The following is a 17,969-nucleotide window of genomic DNA, read 5'->3' as shown; positions in this document are numbered from 1 at the left end:
CAGCTCCTCTATGTTGATTATCTTCAACATCCTATAAGAGAAAAGAAAGGTTAGTATTGATTAACAAAATATACTGAAATAAATTATATGCAATGCACCTAATCTAAGGCAATTAAAGTAACATGAATGAATTACACATAGACTAGCTAGCAATAAAGTGAAGGACATTAACAGAATTCAGATATGTGTTCTAAGGTTGACAGAAAAAAAATTTATTGTAATTCAATCATGCAGATATGTGTTCTAAGGTTGTCAAAAAAATATCATAGTGATTCAAGCATGCATATATGTGTTATAAGGCTGTCAAATAAATGTCTTATGTATCACAATCATGCTTATATGTGTTCTAATGTTGTAAAACAACTCTCATAGTAATTCAATTATGCATATATGTGTTCTAAGGTTGTCAAAAAACTTTCGTAGTGATTCAAGCATGCATATATGGGTTCTAAGGCAGTCAAACAATTTTATAGTGATAAAATCATGCTTATATATGTGTTATAAGGCAGTCAAAAAACTTTCATAGTGATGGAATCATGTTTATATGTGTTCTAATGATGTCAAAAAACTTTCATAGTGATTCAATCATGCATATATGTGTTATAAGGCAGTCAAAAACTTTCATAGTGCTTCAAGCATGCATATTTGTGTTCTAAGGTTGTCAAAAACTTTCATAGTGATGAAATCATACTTATATGTGTTCTAATGTTGTCAAAAAACACTCATAGTGATTCAATCATGCATATATGTGTTCAAAGGTTGTCAAAAAACTTTCATAGTGATTCAATCATGCATATATGTTTTCTAATGTTGTTAAAAAACTTTCATAGTGATGAAATCATGTATATATGTGTTATAAGGCAGTCAAAAACTTTCATAGTGATGAAATCATGCTCATATGTGATGAAATTATGCATAAACTAGCTTGAAATCTAACGACATAAAATAAATGACATGAAACTTTCATACCTGACTCACAACTGCAGACAAAGTTTCTCTATCCCGAAAAAACCCACACAACTCATTACAGATAACGTCGAAAATTGCTTCATGTAAATAGTCACGCATTGTGTCCTTAACAAGCTGGTGGATACCATCCCAAGAATTAGTCAGGTCAATCGAATGCTTGAAGTTGATGCTGGTGGAAGAACTCTGAGAGCCTTGGCTGGAGGAGGCAACGACTGGTGTGGTGTTCATATTACTCCTAAACCCGAATACACGACCCTTTTTGGGTTCATCAATTGCAGTCACCCATGCTGTAGGATCAAAAGGCGGATGCTGAGTGTAGTCATCGCTATATCGCTCTACCATTTGTTGCTCGTATGACTCCTATAAAGTAATGATTATAGTATAGATTAATAATTAAGAATTACAATATTCATGGTAACTTGTATATTACAATGTTTATTAATACAATAAATACATACCATTGTCGTTCTCGCCTTCTCTGATACGAACTCTCCTGTGCTCTTACATTTATGTGTTTCAATAAACACATCCTTGTAAGGCACAATGCCTCTTTTTTCTACTTCCTACGAGGTTAAATGATAAAAATATATTTAAAAAGTATGCAACAATACTTATAAATTTGACAATATATATTGACGAGTTACCATTTTCTTCAGGTGACTCCCAAAAGTTCGAGATTCACCTATGTGTAGATGGGCATCGGGCATCTTCGCTCAGTTTTGTGCACCCTTTGCTGAGCGGTTTCGAAATTCATGCATCGCCCACTTATCGCATATTGCATCTCAAAAATTTGACCTGGTAGTAGGAGGGTCATGACCCTTCCACTGTAATGGATCATCTATCCTACCAGATGCTTTTATTGTTGTAGTCTTCATATTGTGCAACATGTCTGCAAATCGACTGACAGTTACCTTCTGTCACACCTGCCTCGCATCATACTCCTTCATCGTAGTCGCGAAGCGATTCGAAGCCTAAAAATAATTTTAAAAAGTTAGTAGATATGACTATAACAAAAAATTAAATATGAAACACATTAGCTATGATAAATGATTGTATACCATGAATGAGAACCACAATCTATCCAACACCTCCTTCAGGTACTCTTTCTATTGAGCGACCGATCTTGGTATATGTTGAACTAGTGACTGCCTAATCGCTCGTATTACTTTTTGTAGCTCAAACCTTGCGTTGTACATGAATTGGTACACATTAACTATCGATATACACTATTTATAAGATAAGTATTAGATAAGTGAAAATAAAATACTTACAATCGATTATCGATATACACTATTTGAATGAGTCATCGTGTGTCAGACTGAGAAGACCCTCCATTCAGTGTTGTCTCATGACATGTATGAATAGTGGTGTAGGTGAGTCATGTGCAGGCGAAACATCATCTATAGAAAAATAAGTTAGAAATTCACACAATGCGCATTTAAACTAATCAAGTATACAATTAGTCTAATGATATACCTATTGAAGCAGCCCATGAAGATGAAGGCCTAGACTAGCTACCACTGGGTGCTCGACCACTGTGACCTCCATAAACCATATTCTAACAAATAAAAATTTTATTTGAATCAGTTACACAACTCTATATCTTTATGGATACATAATCAAATAAAAAATAACTTCATACAATACATTCAAACATTGTAATACATTCAAATCATTTAAATCATTGCAATACATTCAAATCATTCACATCAAACATTGCAATAGATTAAAACATAAGATATGACATCACTTGCTAATCATGGATAACTTATCCTTAACTTGCAATACAATTGGATCAGTTACATAACTCTAAAAGATTGTAATAGATTCAAACATAAGGTATGTATTACAAAATGTATTTCACTAGCTCGAGTATGGTTCATCATCACTTGTTTAACTTTCATATTCTTCTTTTTCCTGCTCCTCCTCTTCGTCATGTTCTTCTTCTTTATTGGGCATCCATTCACTTGGTATATCATTTGGATTATATTCTTCCATACGTGTGCCATCGAACAATGGAGATATGACATGCATACCATGTGCGACATCGTAACCATAAGAGAAGTCATACATATCATATGATTGATAGTAATCACCCTCTTCAGCATTCTTGTCTTCCTATAACTGATCATACTCGAGGTATAGTTTAGACTTTACCTTGCAAACTGCCCACCATTCATTTCTATTTGACTTTCTTATATTCAGATATGAAGTATAGTAAACTTGTTGAGCTTGCGAGGCTAATATGAATGGTTCATATGTTTCAAACCTTGATTTATGATTCACCTCTACAATGCATGAGGCTTTGTCGACTCTTGTTGTTGTGGGATCAAACCAATGACACTTGAATAAAGTTACCCTATTATTTATGCCTAATTAAGTCAACTCTATTATTTCTTCTATAACACTGTAGTAGTCACGTTCATTTTCACCGTAGCTCCTACCCTTGATACACACGCCACTATTTATCATTGACTTGTTTACACCATAGTCTTTTGTATGGAATCAATAACCATTTATGATATACCTGTTGTAACATTGCACAACTTTGGTCATACTATTTTGTAAATCACATATTCCTTGGTCATTAACATCACCATGGCATACCTATAAACATAAACAATGACTATGATCACAACCAATTAACTTATTGTTGTTTACACAGAAAGAACGTATGTCATTGTCCTTATCAACTCTTTCAACCATGCCACAAACTTATTTTCATGTTCTTTCTATACTTCTGAATCAGTGAGATATGGAAGTTCTCTTTGCAACTTTAGATCAAATCGTCTGCACTTAATAAATATTTATATTATCGAACCATGTACGCATGTATAGTAGTGTTACATATTAAGTATACTTGCTCGATGTAAAAGTCGATCACTGAGCAATTAAAAAGGATATAGATTTGTGTTGTGTCTTGCTCTCGATCTTCCAAGAGTCTTGACTGACAACTACCAAAGGCATGCCTAAGTGGTTGAAATATTGATAGTTTGTCAGCTACAATAAATTGTTCTCCATCATCATTACGAGGTGGGCAAGTGTAACGTGTTAGAATGTGAGGTTCAAAGTACATAGATGAAAAATTTAAAATCTCTTCTAAAGTGTATGCCTCACAAATAGAACCCTCCACTCTTGCTTTATTCCAAACCATTTTTTTGAGGTCAAATATGCATCTATCAATAATATACATCTCGTAATATAATAATTTTTCAATAGCATTAAAGAAAAAAATATATAAAAAATATATACCTTTCAAATGGGTAAATGCACCGATATTGCACAAGACCACCAACCCAAAGTTCATATGGCAAATGTATGATCACATGTTCCATAACATCAAAAAAAGTTGGCAGAAATATCTTCTCTAGCTGACAAATAGTAGTGACGACAGAATCCTCGAGATTCTTTACCTCAGTTACTACAACTTTCGATGTGCACAATGTTCTAAAAAATCTACTCAACTCGGATAATACCCCCCATATAGGTTTGTCTAACATATCATGTAATGCTAGGAGAATCAACCGTTGCATAATGACATAACAATCATGGTTCTTCAATCCATATAATTGTCCATCGTCTATCGTCACAGCCCGAGCAATGTTAGAAACATATCCATATGGAAATCCCAACTGTCTCAACCATTGACATACCTACTTTACTTTATTTGTTCCAAGCACGTACCTTGCCTTTGGTTTCAGTACTTTGCCATTGTACTATTTGAGTTCAAATTCTGGTCTTTTACATATTACTTTTAAATCCATACGGGCCTTCGGATTATCCTTCATTTTTCCTTTGACATTCATTACCGTATTGAATACGTTATCAAACACATTTTTCTCTATATATATCACATCCAAATTATGTCATATCAATAAGGTCGACCAATATGGTAGTTTCCAAAATATAGATTTCTTTGTCCAATTGTGATCCTTCCCAAATATAAAGAAGGGCGTCGAACTACGGGCATCTGTCAGTATATCAGAAAAGTATCACAATCGTCTTAAAATCTCTATGCCAGACAACCATGTAGGTGGACCTTCTATTTCAGTTGTGCATTCTCAGAACACATTCCTTTGTCGTCGAAATGGATGGTCGCTGGGTAGAAATCGATGGTGACAATCAAACCAACATGGCTTCCTTCCATGCGTCAATCTAAAAGATTTTGTATCCTCTATGCAGTACGGACATGCCAACCTCTCATGTATGCTCCAACCAGATAACATACCATATGCAGGGAAGTCACTAATTGTCCATAGAACAATAGCCTTCATATTGAAGTTTTGTTTTTTGTGGGCATCGTACATGAGAACATCGTCATCCCACAGTATTTTCAGTTCATCAATCAACGATCCTAAATATACATCAAGATTTTGGCTCGGAGAGGTCGGACCATGGATCAATAGAGACAAAAAAAAATTTTGATGCTTCATACACAAGCTTGGAGGAAGGTTGTATAGGGTGACAAATACTGGCTAGCACGAGTATGGAGTTGATCTACCCTCAAATGAATTAAATCTATTTGTACATAAACCTATCCTAACATTTCTCATTTCTATTGCAAAGGTCTGATAAGTGCGATCAAAGTGCTTCCAAGCTTCTGCGTCAACAAGATGTCTGATCTTGTCTTCATGATTTCAAACTTTATTTGTATCTCATCCTATGTGTTTAGCTGTTCTTGAAAACATACAATTGTTGCAATCTAGGGGTGAGAGGGAAGTAGCGGAGCGACTTGTATGACACTTATTTTGACCTCGTGCTATCATTACCTCTTATCTTTGGCTTGAATCGAGGATGCCCACAAGATGATCATGATCTGCTATTTTCTTGATCTTTGAAATACAACATGCAGTGATTTGGACAAGCATCTAAGCGTTGACCATAACCTTCGCACGATAGAAATTTTATGGCAATTTCTCATCTTTGGGAAACATACTCTTCACAATAGAGCACAGACGGTCAAAACATGATTGATTCAAATTATACTTGAATTTTAAGATCATTAGTTAAAGAACTGTAGACAAGATAATGTGACTCTCACAACCATTTCAAAGGGACTCATCAGCATCTCTAAGTAAATCATAAAATCTACTAGCTGCATTGTTTGCTGCTTCTTCCTCTACCCCAGTTGGTACATCACTAGGACCCATAGCAGAACCCAGTTCTGGTCCTGTGACATCAAATATCAAATTCATATATGGATTATCGTGCACCATATCCACCCGTTCATCAAAATTGTTCCAAAATTCTTCACCATGAAACATCAAATTCTGATAATTACTCACAAAACCCTTTCTGTATAGGTGATGTCTAACGCCATGAGGTTGTACAAATCGATTGTTCTTACACATCATGCAAAGGCACCTGATCTGGCCTATGAGATCTACTGTAATGACACTTGCCATTGCAAATTCAATAAAATTGTCAACATCATCCATATATTCAAGTGATACCTCATTGTCAACTATCCTATGATACATCCATTCACGATTTGCGGTCATTTTGGGTGACAGATGTTACGGATACTATCCTAACCAGTTAAAAAAGAATCATAAGAATGCTATGATGAAAAAAATATCTAATTTATCATGCATTCATGGTGGATGTAATGATTTGATATATCACACACACACATACACACACACACACACACACATATATATATATATATATATATATATATATATATATATATATATAATGTCATTCAATCACAAGAACTATGATGTATGCATTGATAACTTAATATTTTCATATGCAAAACCATTTATTTTAAGCATGTTTGAAACATTGATAACTTATTATTCATTTTCTTGTGCAAATCCATTCATAACATGATACATTCATTTGAAGCATGTTTTCATGATACAATTTCACATGAAAGGCATAATCAAATTGAAAATAAATTCATACAAGCATGGATACAGTCACACCAAACATTGCAATACATTTAAATAATTCATATCAAAGCAATGCCAAACATGTACCTGCAACAAACACACTCTAATATCCTACTAACTACTACCATGACTAGCATGGATTCCGAACTCAAAAAATAAGAGCACTTCTAGTTTCATACATTAAAATCATGTTCAGCATGATCTCTGAACTCCATCAAAGTAGTCTTAGATATCCACAACTAAGTGAATGTGTTAACAGAAAAGTGTTGCATCCAAGAAAATAAATAACATGTGATACGCTTGCATGACTTACTCACCATGGATATTTACCCGATTTCACTACAAGAAAATAGGTGATTAGCGACAGAATAATTGTGTCGCTACTTAGCAACAAATTAATGAGAGAAACACATTCGTCGCTATAATCAATGAAATTTACGAAAATAGCGATAGAATATATCCCTTCGCAAAATTCGACGCTAATTAGCGACGGGAAATTTTTTGTCACTATTTTGCGACAAAATTGGCGATGGAATATATTCTGTCGCTATGTTCGTAAATTTTGTTTACGATGGCGTAGGGACAGAATTAATCCATCGCTAATCCATCACTATTTGTCGATAAACCTAATCCCAGATAAATTTTTCTTTTCTTCTATCGCTGCTCCCGCTCCCGCCGTTCGCCCGCTCCCGCTGTTCGCCCGCTCTCGCCACTCCCGCCGTTGGCCCGGAGAAAGGTATTACGGGGATCGCATTTTCCGGCAAGGGGTTAACCCTTTGCCGGATGCTTGTTCCGGCTCGGGGGTTAACCCCCCTGTCGGAAAGGTAGGGGGTTAACCCCCTGCTGGATTCCTGTTCCGGCTCGGGGGTTAACCCCATGCTTATACAGGCAGGGGGTTAATCCCTTGCCTTTTCGGCACGGGGGTTAACCCTCTGCCTTTTCGGCACGGGGGTTAACCCCCATTCCGGCAAGGGGTTAACCCCTTGCCGGAAAGGCAGAGGGTCGACCCCCTACCTGTTCCGGCAGGGGGTTAACCCCTTGCCAGAAAGGCAGGGGGTTCCTACAAGGGGGTTAACCCCCTGCCGGAACAGGCAGGGGGTCGACCCCGACCCCGACCCCTTGCGGTTTTTGTCAGGGGGTCGACCCCCTGTGTTCCTGTAGGGGGTCAACCCCTTGCGATTTCGGTAGGTCATTGGGTAGTGGGCTTCTCAAGGCCTATTGTAACGCTCCCCCCATCGTGGGGGGGTTACGGAAGGAGAAGGGGGCGACGCCCCTTCCTCTCCCACGAATCAGATCGTGGGAGAGGAAGCGGGCTGCCCCCATTTAATTCTGAAGGTGGGAGGGGGTAACCGAGCAACCCCCATGGCTATAAAAGCCATGGGGGGGGGCTCCTCTCATCTCCCCATTCGATCACCAGAGGAGCAGAGAGGAAGCGCGTAGGAGAAACAGGAGCAGACATCGCTGATCGCCGTCAGGTGAGTCTCCCTTTCTCGTGCTTTGTCCGAATGCAGGGGGAGGGGTCACCGGCAACCTCTCTGTTGTCGGTGAGTTGAAAAAAAAAAAAAACAGGGACAGGGAGAACCCTGTCCCAGCCTTGCAATAGAAGAAGGAGAACGACAGAGGGATTTCCCCTCTGTCGTTGCCTCTCGTTGGTGATAGAAATGGGGAGGAGAGGATCGGCTGTCGCATGGAGGCAGTATGTCTGATCGCCGCCCTCATCACCACGTGCACCGACCAGTTGCAGAAGATGCAACAGTTCGGCAATAATGGTGTTGCCAGTACTTTTGCAGAATTTATGCAGGGCAGAATTGGTATGCATTTTCTGTAGACTAAGTCAGCCATTTTGCCCGGTTTGAGCATGACCAAATCGACGCAAAACGAGCTAGGGTCTGAGTACTCTGACAGACTGACTCGGTCTTAACGAACCAAGTCGGGTCTATATACCGTGACAGACTGTTTCAGTCTATTCGGATCAAGTCGGGTCCTGACTAGTAAGCAGATGGAATCGGGTTTGTGATGGGGGATAGATTCGGTACAAACCAAAGGTAGACCCAATATGGGTCAGACTGACTAAGTCTAGACCGAGACAAATCGGATGTGTGTGCGATTGGTTTATCGAGTGCGGTGGAAAAATCGAAGTAGCGAAGACTCGATTTTTCCATTACAAATTGGATTTGGGTTTGGATCTCAGTTGTACCCAAAACTCAGATTGGATTCAATTAGACGACCTGGTTTAGATCCATACAAACCCTTTTCAAGCAGGTTTGGATCAAGAATACCGAATCCATGATCCAAATCATAGTTGAGTTGATGACCTAAGTGGTCAAATTCTATTATGGATGTGGATCTTAATATAACATGATGTAAAGAAGACATAGGAGTCATTGAAAGAGCAAAAAGACCATTTTGCCCTTGATACGTCTACACAAAATATACAAGGCATAGCTAAGTGCCCGAAGTCAGATCTATGTGATTCTTGAATCCATGGATTCTACTGCTTGGGTAGAGTCTATTAGTAGGGGATGTGTGAACAAACTCTGAAAGAATGGAGTCAGAGTCGACAATTAAGTTTAAGGGTGTTTTGGTAATTTTGATGATATGAGGTATTCGTTGTTTTCAGATCAAGGGTTGCGATTGGAATTTAAGCGTTCCAGGTAAGTGAACATTTGCAAATTCCTCCTTAGTTAATTAAAACACATGCTAGCTAGTTTAGGCATTCTTTAATGTGATTCTAATGCTTCAAGTATGCTAGTTCTGTTATTGAGGATAGACACTGTTTTGCATGCTTAGGAATCTATAAAGTTCAAGTGTGATGCTTAAACTTGATCATGCATATTTTCTGAGTGATGAAATAAATGTGGCATGACATGATTGCATGTATGAGATTGATGTATTAAGTGAAAATTGAGGGTAGAGTTCTGAAGTCTCAAGGTAGGTATTACCTTGGGGATATGTCACGCTTATGCCTTGGGAGGGGCATTGTAAGGGTCGTGAATTAATCTATGGTGGGTTACCATCCTTAACAGTTCAGACATGTAAACATGGGTTAAAAAGTAATTAGTGGATATACATTGAGGATTGCACACAAAATTCAAGGTGTGAATGTCGAGTAAAGTTGTCTATAGGATGACCACCAAATGTATGATGGGAACTCTACTAGGAGGCATGGTCTGGGGAAATGTTGAGGTGTGTACCTCTTAAGCAACCTGGGAATATCTCAGACGTTTCTAGGTAACCCTTAGGGGTTAAAACATTGCCCACTAGACACATGTAGGACGTAGCATGAACCACAAAACCTTGGGGGCAGGTATAGCTCCTTGAGACACCTTGGGGGCAGGTATAGCCACCCTGGCTCTTCGGCTAGCTACCGTTTGAGTCCCTTCGCTCCCGGCGAGCAGCTGCAGCACCTGTGTCCGTAGTCTGGGCCGGTTTGGACTACGTTGTTTGTGAGTGGTTCATAAGTCTGGCCAACATTGTAGACTCTGAGTTGTCTACATGGGTTGCTACGCCCGAGGAGGCTATGTCCGGAATAGCCGATTAGAATAGAAGAGTTGTCTGAAAATGATAATAGAGATGCGGTAAAGGGGGTAAAACTCATAACTAACATGTGTGCATAAGTAGCAAACTAAACTAAGACTAGGATCTTAGAGCTCACTACAGTTGCAACGGTCGTGTCTATTTGTAAATGGAATCTTACTGGGTTGTAGACTCACCCCCTTCTTTTGGTTGCAACTGTAGGTTCAGGGACTGCTGCCACCACTCTCAGGACTTAGTACGATTCTGCCACATCAGCCACATCAGAAGTATGATTTTCCATTACTTTTTATTCTGCTTTTGTCTTTGGATGGTTATGCTATTGTAAATGGATGTATGGACCTTCAAGTATTGAATAAAAGAAGAAAAAAAATTTCTGGCACGATTTTGAGTTGTTTTGAGATTATGGAGAAATTTCCCTCTGGGAACTAACGTCCACGAACCCGGGCTCGAGAGGCCCCGGATCAGGTCGTTACACCTATGCGAAATGTTTTCATTTGCCTCAGATTTTTTTTTGTGGTGACTTCATTTTAAAACATTATTTTTTTGCAGATTTCTCAACGGAACCCGCTTGTGCTCAACCACCCATGGTAAGTAAGTGAAAAAAATGCAAATCGGGTAAATACCCATGGTGAGTAAGTGATGCAAGCGTATCACATGTTATTTAATGTATTAGATGTAAGACTTTATTTTTCACACACTCACTTAGTTGTTGATATTTAAGGTTGCTTTGTTGGAGTTCGAAGATCATGTTGAGCATGATTTTAATGTATGAATATGAAAGTGTTCTTATTTTTGGAGTACGGAGTCCATGCTAGTCATGGTAGTAGTTAGTGGAATATTGAAGTGTGTTTGCTGCAGGTACATGTTTGCTATTTGTTTGATATGAATGATTACGATGTATTGCAATGTTTGATGTAATTATATTCATGCTTGTATAATAAAGGCATGCTTCAAATGATTGTATCGTGTCATTAATAGTTTGCACATAAAAATATTAAGTTACCAATGCATGCATCATAATTCTTGTTATTGTATGACATCATATTGCATGATAAATTTGATATTTTCTTTATCATAGCATTCCGATGGTTCTCTTTTTATTGGTTATGTTATTATTCGTAACATCATAAGAAAATGACTGCAAACCGTGAATGGATGTACCGTAGGATAGTGGACAATGAGTTGTCGCATGAATATATGGATGGTGTTGAAAGTTTTATTGAATTTGCAATGGTAAGTGTCAGTACAGTGGATCCCACAGGTCGGATTAGGTGTCCCTTCAAGATTTGTAAGAATAATCGATTTGTAGAACCTCATGGCGTTAGACATCACCTATACAGGAAGGGTTTTGTGAGTGTTTATCAGAACTGGATGTTTCATGGAGAAGAATTTAGAAACAATTTTGATCCACGGGTGAATGTGCTGCACGATAATCCATATATGGATTTGATATTTGATGTTGCAGGAACAGAACTGGGTTCTACTATGAGTTCTAGTGATATAAGAACTGCCGTAGATGAAGAATCACCAAACGATGTAGCTAGTAGATTTTATTATTTACTTAGAGATGCTGATGAGCCACTTTAGAACGGTTGCGAGAGTCACACTATCTTGTCTGCAGTTCTTCAACTAATGAATTTTAAGTCCGAGTATAATTTGAGTCAATCATGTTTTGACCGTTTGTGCATGATTGTGAAGAGTATGTTGCCAAAAGATGAGAAATTGTCATAAAATTTCTATCGTGCGAAAGTTATGGTCAACGCTCTAGGTATGCGGAACAAAAAGATTGATGCTTGTCCAAATCACTTCATGTTATATTTCAAGGAGCAGAAAAACAACATATCATGCCCGTCATGTGGGCATCCTCGATTCAAGCCAAAGACAAGAGGCAATGGTAGCACGAGATCAAAGGAAGTTTCATACAAGTCGCTCCGCTACTTTTCTATCACTCCTAGATTGCAGTGATTGTATATGTCTTCAAGGACAGCTAAACACATGAGATTGCATGCAAATAAAGTTTGACACGATGAAAACAAGATCACGCATCCTGTTGACACTGAAGCTTGAAAGCACTTTGATCGTACTCATCAGAACTTCGCAATGGAAGTGCGAAATGTTAGACTCGGTCTATGTACCGATGAATTTAATCTATTTGGCGGTAGATCAACTTCATACTCATGCTGGCCAGTATTTGTAACTCCATACAACCTTCCACCAAGCTTGTGTATGAAACGTCCAAATCTTTTCTTGTCTCTGTTTATCCCTGGTCCGACCTCACCTGGCCAAAATCTTGATATATATTTAAGGTCATTGATTGATGAACTAAAAGTACTGTGGGATGACGATGTTACCACATATGATGCCCACAAAAAACAAAATTTCAACATGAAGGCCATTGTTCTATGGACAATCAGTGACTTCCCTGCATATGGTATGCTATCTGGTTGGAGCACACATGGGAGGTTGGCATGTCCGTATTGCATGGAGGATTTCAAAGCTTTTAGATTGACGCATAGAAGGAAGCCTTGCTGGTTTGAGTGCCATAATCGATTTCTACCCAGCAACCATCTGTTTCGATGATAAAAGAATGTGTTTAAAGCAGGCACAACTGAAATAGAAGGTCCATCCATAAGATTGTCTGGCATAAAGATTCTAAGAAGATTGCGATACTTTTTAGATGTATTAACAGATGCCCGCAGTTCTACACCCTTCCATGGATTTGGGAAGGATCACAATTGGACGAAGAAATCTATTTTTTGGGAACTATCGTATTGGTCGACCCTATTGATACGACATAATTTGGATGTGATGCATGTGGAGAAAAATGTGTTTGATAATGTGTTCAATACAGTAATGAATATTAAAGGGAAAAAGAAGGATAATCCAAAGGCCCGTATGGATTTAAAAGTAATATGTAAAAGATCAGAATTGAAACTCAAAGAGTATAAGGGCAAAGTACTGAAACCAAAGGCAAACTACGTGCTTGGACCTGATCAAATAAAACATGTATGTCAATGGTTGAGACAATTGAGATTTTCTGATGGATATGTCTCTAACATTGCTCGGGCCGTGAAGATTGACGATGGACAATTATATGAATTAAAGAGTCATAATTGTCATATTTTTATGCAACGATTGATACCCCTAGCATTCCATGATATGTTAGACAAACCTATATTGGGGGTATTGTCTGAGTTGAGTGGATTTTTTAGAACATTGTGTGCATCGGAAGCCGAAGTATCTGATGTAAAGAATCTTGAGGACTCTATCATCACCATTGTTTGTCTGCTAGAAAAGATATTTCCGCCAACATTTTTCGATGTTATGGAATATTTGATCATACATTTGCCATATGAACTAAGGGTTGGTGGCCCTGTGCAATATCGATGGATGTACTTATTTGAAAGGTATATGTTTTTTTATATTTGTCTCTTTAATGACATATATTTAAAATTTGAAATATATATTTTTGCTAGATGCATGTTCGACCTCAAAAAAAAGATTTGTAATAAAGCAAGAGTAGACTCTATTTGTGAGGCGTACACTTTAGAAGAGATTTCAAATTTCTCATCTATGTACTTTGAACCTCACATTCCAACACATTACACATGCTCGCCCTGTAACAATGATGGAGAACAAGTAACTGTAGCTGACAAGCTGTCGATATTTCAACCAGTTGGGCATGCATTTGGTAGTTGCCGATCAAGGCTCTTGACAGATCGAGAGCAAGACGCAGCATACATCTATATTCTTTTTAATTGCTCAGCGATCGACCCATACATCGAGTAAGTATATGTAGACGCAACACAATTATAAATCCTTTTATGTTCTATACATGCATACATGGTTCAGTAATATAAGTATTTGTGGTTTGCAGACGATTTGATCTGGAGTTGTAAAGAGAAGTTTCATATCTCACTGATGCAGAAGTACAAAAAGAACGTGAAACTAAGTTTGTGGAGTGGTTGAAACAATTGCTAAAGAAGCTAACATAAATTTTGTACTTGTAAACAACACTAAGTTACTTAATTGGTCGTGATCACAATCATTGTTTATGTCTGTGCGTAAGTCCGCCATGGTGATGTTAAAGATCAAGGAATATGTGATTTAGAAAATGGTCCGACCAAAGTTGTGCAATGCTACAACGGGTACATCGTAAATGGTTATTGATTCCATACAAAGGATTACAGTATAAACAAATCAACAATAAATAGTAGCGTGTGTGTCAAGGGTAGCAGCTACGGTGAAAATGAACATGATTACTACGGTGTTATAGAGGAAATAATAGAGTTGACTTACTTAGGCATAAATAACAGGGTAACTTTATTCAAGTGTCATTGATTTGATCCAACTGCAACAAGACTCGACAAAGCTTCAGGCATTGTGGAGGTGAATCATAAATCCAGGTTTGGAACATATGAACCATTCCTATTAGCCTCGCAAGCTCAACAAGTTTATTATACTTCATATCCGAGTATAAAAAAGTCAGATAGAAATGAATGGTGGGCAGTTTGCAAGGTGAAGTCCAAACTATACCCTAAGTATGATCAGTTACAGGAAGACAAGTTAGTTGAAGACAGTGATTACTATCAATCAGAAGATATCTATGACTTCGCTTATGGTCACGATGTTGCGCATGATATGCATGCCATATCTCCATTAGCCGATGAAACATTCATAGAAGAATGTGATCCAAATGATATGCCAAGTGGATGGGTAAACAATGAAGAAGAAGAAGAAGAAAGTCAAACAAGTGACAAGGAAGAATTCTCAAGCTAGTGAGCAAAATCTTGTAATACAAACCTCTATTTGAGTGCATTGCAATACTTGATGTGAATGATTTGAATGATTTGAATTATTTGAATGTATTATAATACTTGATGCGAATGAATAAGTTCTATTGCAATACTTGATGTGAATGATTTGAATGATTTGAATGTATTGTAATACTTGATACGAATGATTTGAATGCATTGCAATGAATGATGTGAATGATTTGAATTATTTGAATGTATTGTGATACTTGATGTGAATAATTTGAATACATTGCAGTACCTGATATGAATGATTTGAATGCATTGAAATACTTGATGTGAATGATTTGAATTATTTGAATGTATTGTAATACTTGATGTGAATGATTTGAATTATTTGAATGCATTGTAATACTTGATGTGAATGATTTGAATGCATTGCAATGCTTGATGTGAATGATTTGAATGCATTGCAGTATCTGATATGAATGATTTGAATGCATTGCAATACTTGATGTGAATGACTTGAATGTATTGTAATACTTGATGTGAATGACTTGAAATATTGTAATACTTGATGTGAATGACTTTAATGTATTGTAATACTTGATGCGAATGAATGGGTTGTATTGTACTTGATGTAAATTATTTGAATTATTTGAATGTATTGTAATACTTGTTGCAAATCATTTGAATGTATTGCAATACTTGATGCGAATGATTTGAATGTATTGTAATACTTGATGCGAATTATTTGAATGTATTGTATGACATATGTTATTTGTTAGAATATGGTTCGTGGAGGTTACAATGGTCGCTCATCCAGTAGTAGACAGGCCCAACCTTCATCTTCACGGGCTCCTGTGATAGGTATATCATTTAACTAATTGGATGCTTGATTAGTTCAAATGCGCATTCTAAAAATTTCTAACGTATTTTTTTACATATGATGTTTCACCTGTACATGACCCACCTAGAGCCAACACAGGAAGCAGGGTCTTCTCAGTCTGGCACAAGAAGACTCATTCGAATAGTGTATATCGATAATCGACCGAAAGTATTTCGTTTTCAATTATTGCATATCTTATAAATATTTTATATTAATATTTATTGTGTACCAATTCATGTGCAGCACGAGGTTTGAGCCACAAGAAGTAGTACGCGAGATTAGGAATTCACTTCTTTAACATCTACCAGAACTGGTTGCTCAATTGAAAGAGTACCCAAAGGAGGTGTTAGACAAATTGTGGTCCTCATTCACGATATACAGTTGTTTCTCATAGTTAATGTGTTTCATATTTAATTTTTTTTAGTCATGTCTACTAACTTTCTGAAAATATTTGTAAGCTTCGAATCGCTTCACAACTATGGTGGGAAAAAATGATGCAAGGAAGGTGTGGCAGAAGGTGGCTGCCAATCGATTTGCAGACATGCTGCACAATATGAAGGCTACAGCAAAAAAAGCATCTGGCAGAATAGATGATCCACTACAGTGGAAGGATCATGGCCCTATTACTATCAGGAGAGATTATTGGGATGGAATGTGCGATAAATGGGTGGGAGATGCATTTCAAAATCGCTCTGCGAAGGCTGCACAAAATCGAGCAAAAATACTCGAAGCCCATCTACACACAGGTGAATCTAAGACATTTGGGAGTCACCTGAAGAAAATGGTAACTCATTAATATATAATATTAATTTTATAAGTATTGTTGCAAACTTGTTAACTAAATCTTTTATCATTTAACTTTGCAGGGAGCAGAAAAAGGAAGCATTGTACCATATAAGGATGTGTTTGTTGAAACACATAAACGAAAGACCACGGAAGACTTCGTATCAGAGAAGGCGAGAACAACAACGATATGTATTTATTCTATTAATAATCATTGCAATATGCAAGTTATCATAATGTTATTAATAATTATTAATGCATACTTTAAACATTATTTTGTAGGAGGCATATGAGCAACATATGATAGAGCGATATGGCGATGACGCTACTCATCATCCATCATTTGATCCTGCAGCATGGGTGACTGCAGCAGGTGAACCCAAAAAAAGGTCGCGTGTTCGGGTTTGGGAGTAATATGAACACTTCACCTGTTATTGCTTCTTCCAGTTACAGCTCACAGACTTCTTCCGCCGACATAAGCTCCAAGCAACAACCTATTCTTTCCGGTGAAGATGTATGCCAGATCGTTAAGGACACAATGCGTGACTACTTTCATGAAACTGTTGTCGACGTTCTCCGAGCTGAGTTCAATAGTTTTTTGTTGAATAGGAGAACTTCGATTGTAGGTCCCTCTCAGGTATAATCACATATTCAGTTTTTTGACTGCCTTAGAACACATATGAGCATAATCAAATCACATATATAACTTTTTGCCTGCCTTAGAGCACATATGAGCATAGTAGAATCACATATAGAGTTTTTTTCCTGCCTTAGAGCACATATGAGCATGCTATAATCATATATAAAGTTTTTTGCCTGCCTTAGAGCACATTCAGTTTTTTAACTGCCTTAGAACACATATGAGCATGCTATAATCACACATTTAGTTTTTTGACTACCTTAAAACACATATGAGTATGCTAGAATCACACATTCAGTTTTTTTACTGCCTTAGAACACATATCATTCATGATAGAATCATATATAAAGTTTTTTGCTTTGCATGCTTTAGAGCACATATGAGCATGATAGAATCACATATAGAGTTTTTCTGACTGCCTTAGAACACATATGAGCATGCTATAATCACATATTCAATTTTTTGACTGCCTTAGCACACATATGAGCATGATTGAA

The sequence above is a fragment of the Nuphar pumila genome, chromosome 7 (assembly GCF_984573655.1).
Source record: "Nuphar pumila chromosome 7, dmNupPumi1.hap1.1, whole genome shotgun sequence".
NCBI classification, from domain to species: Eukaryota; Viridiplantae; Streptophyta; class Magnoliopsida; order Nymphaeales; family Nymphaeaceae; genus Nuphar; species Nuphar pumila.
The sequence above is the reverse complement of the archived record's forward strand: the minus strand, read 5'-3'. Positions refer to the sequence as shown.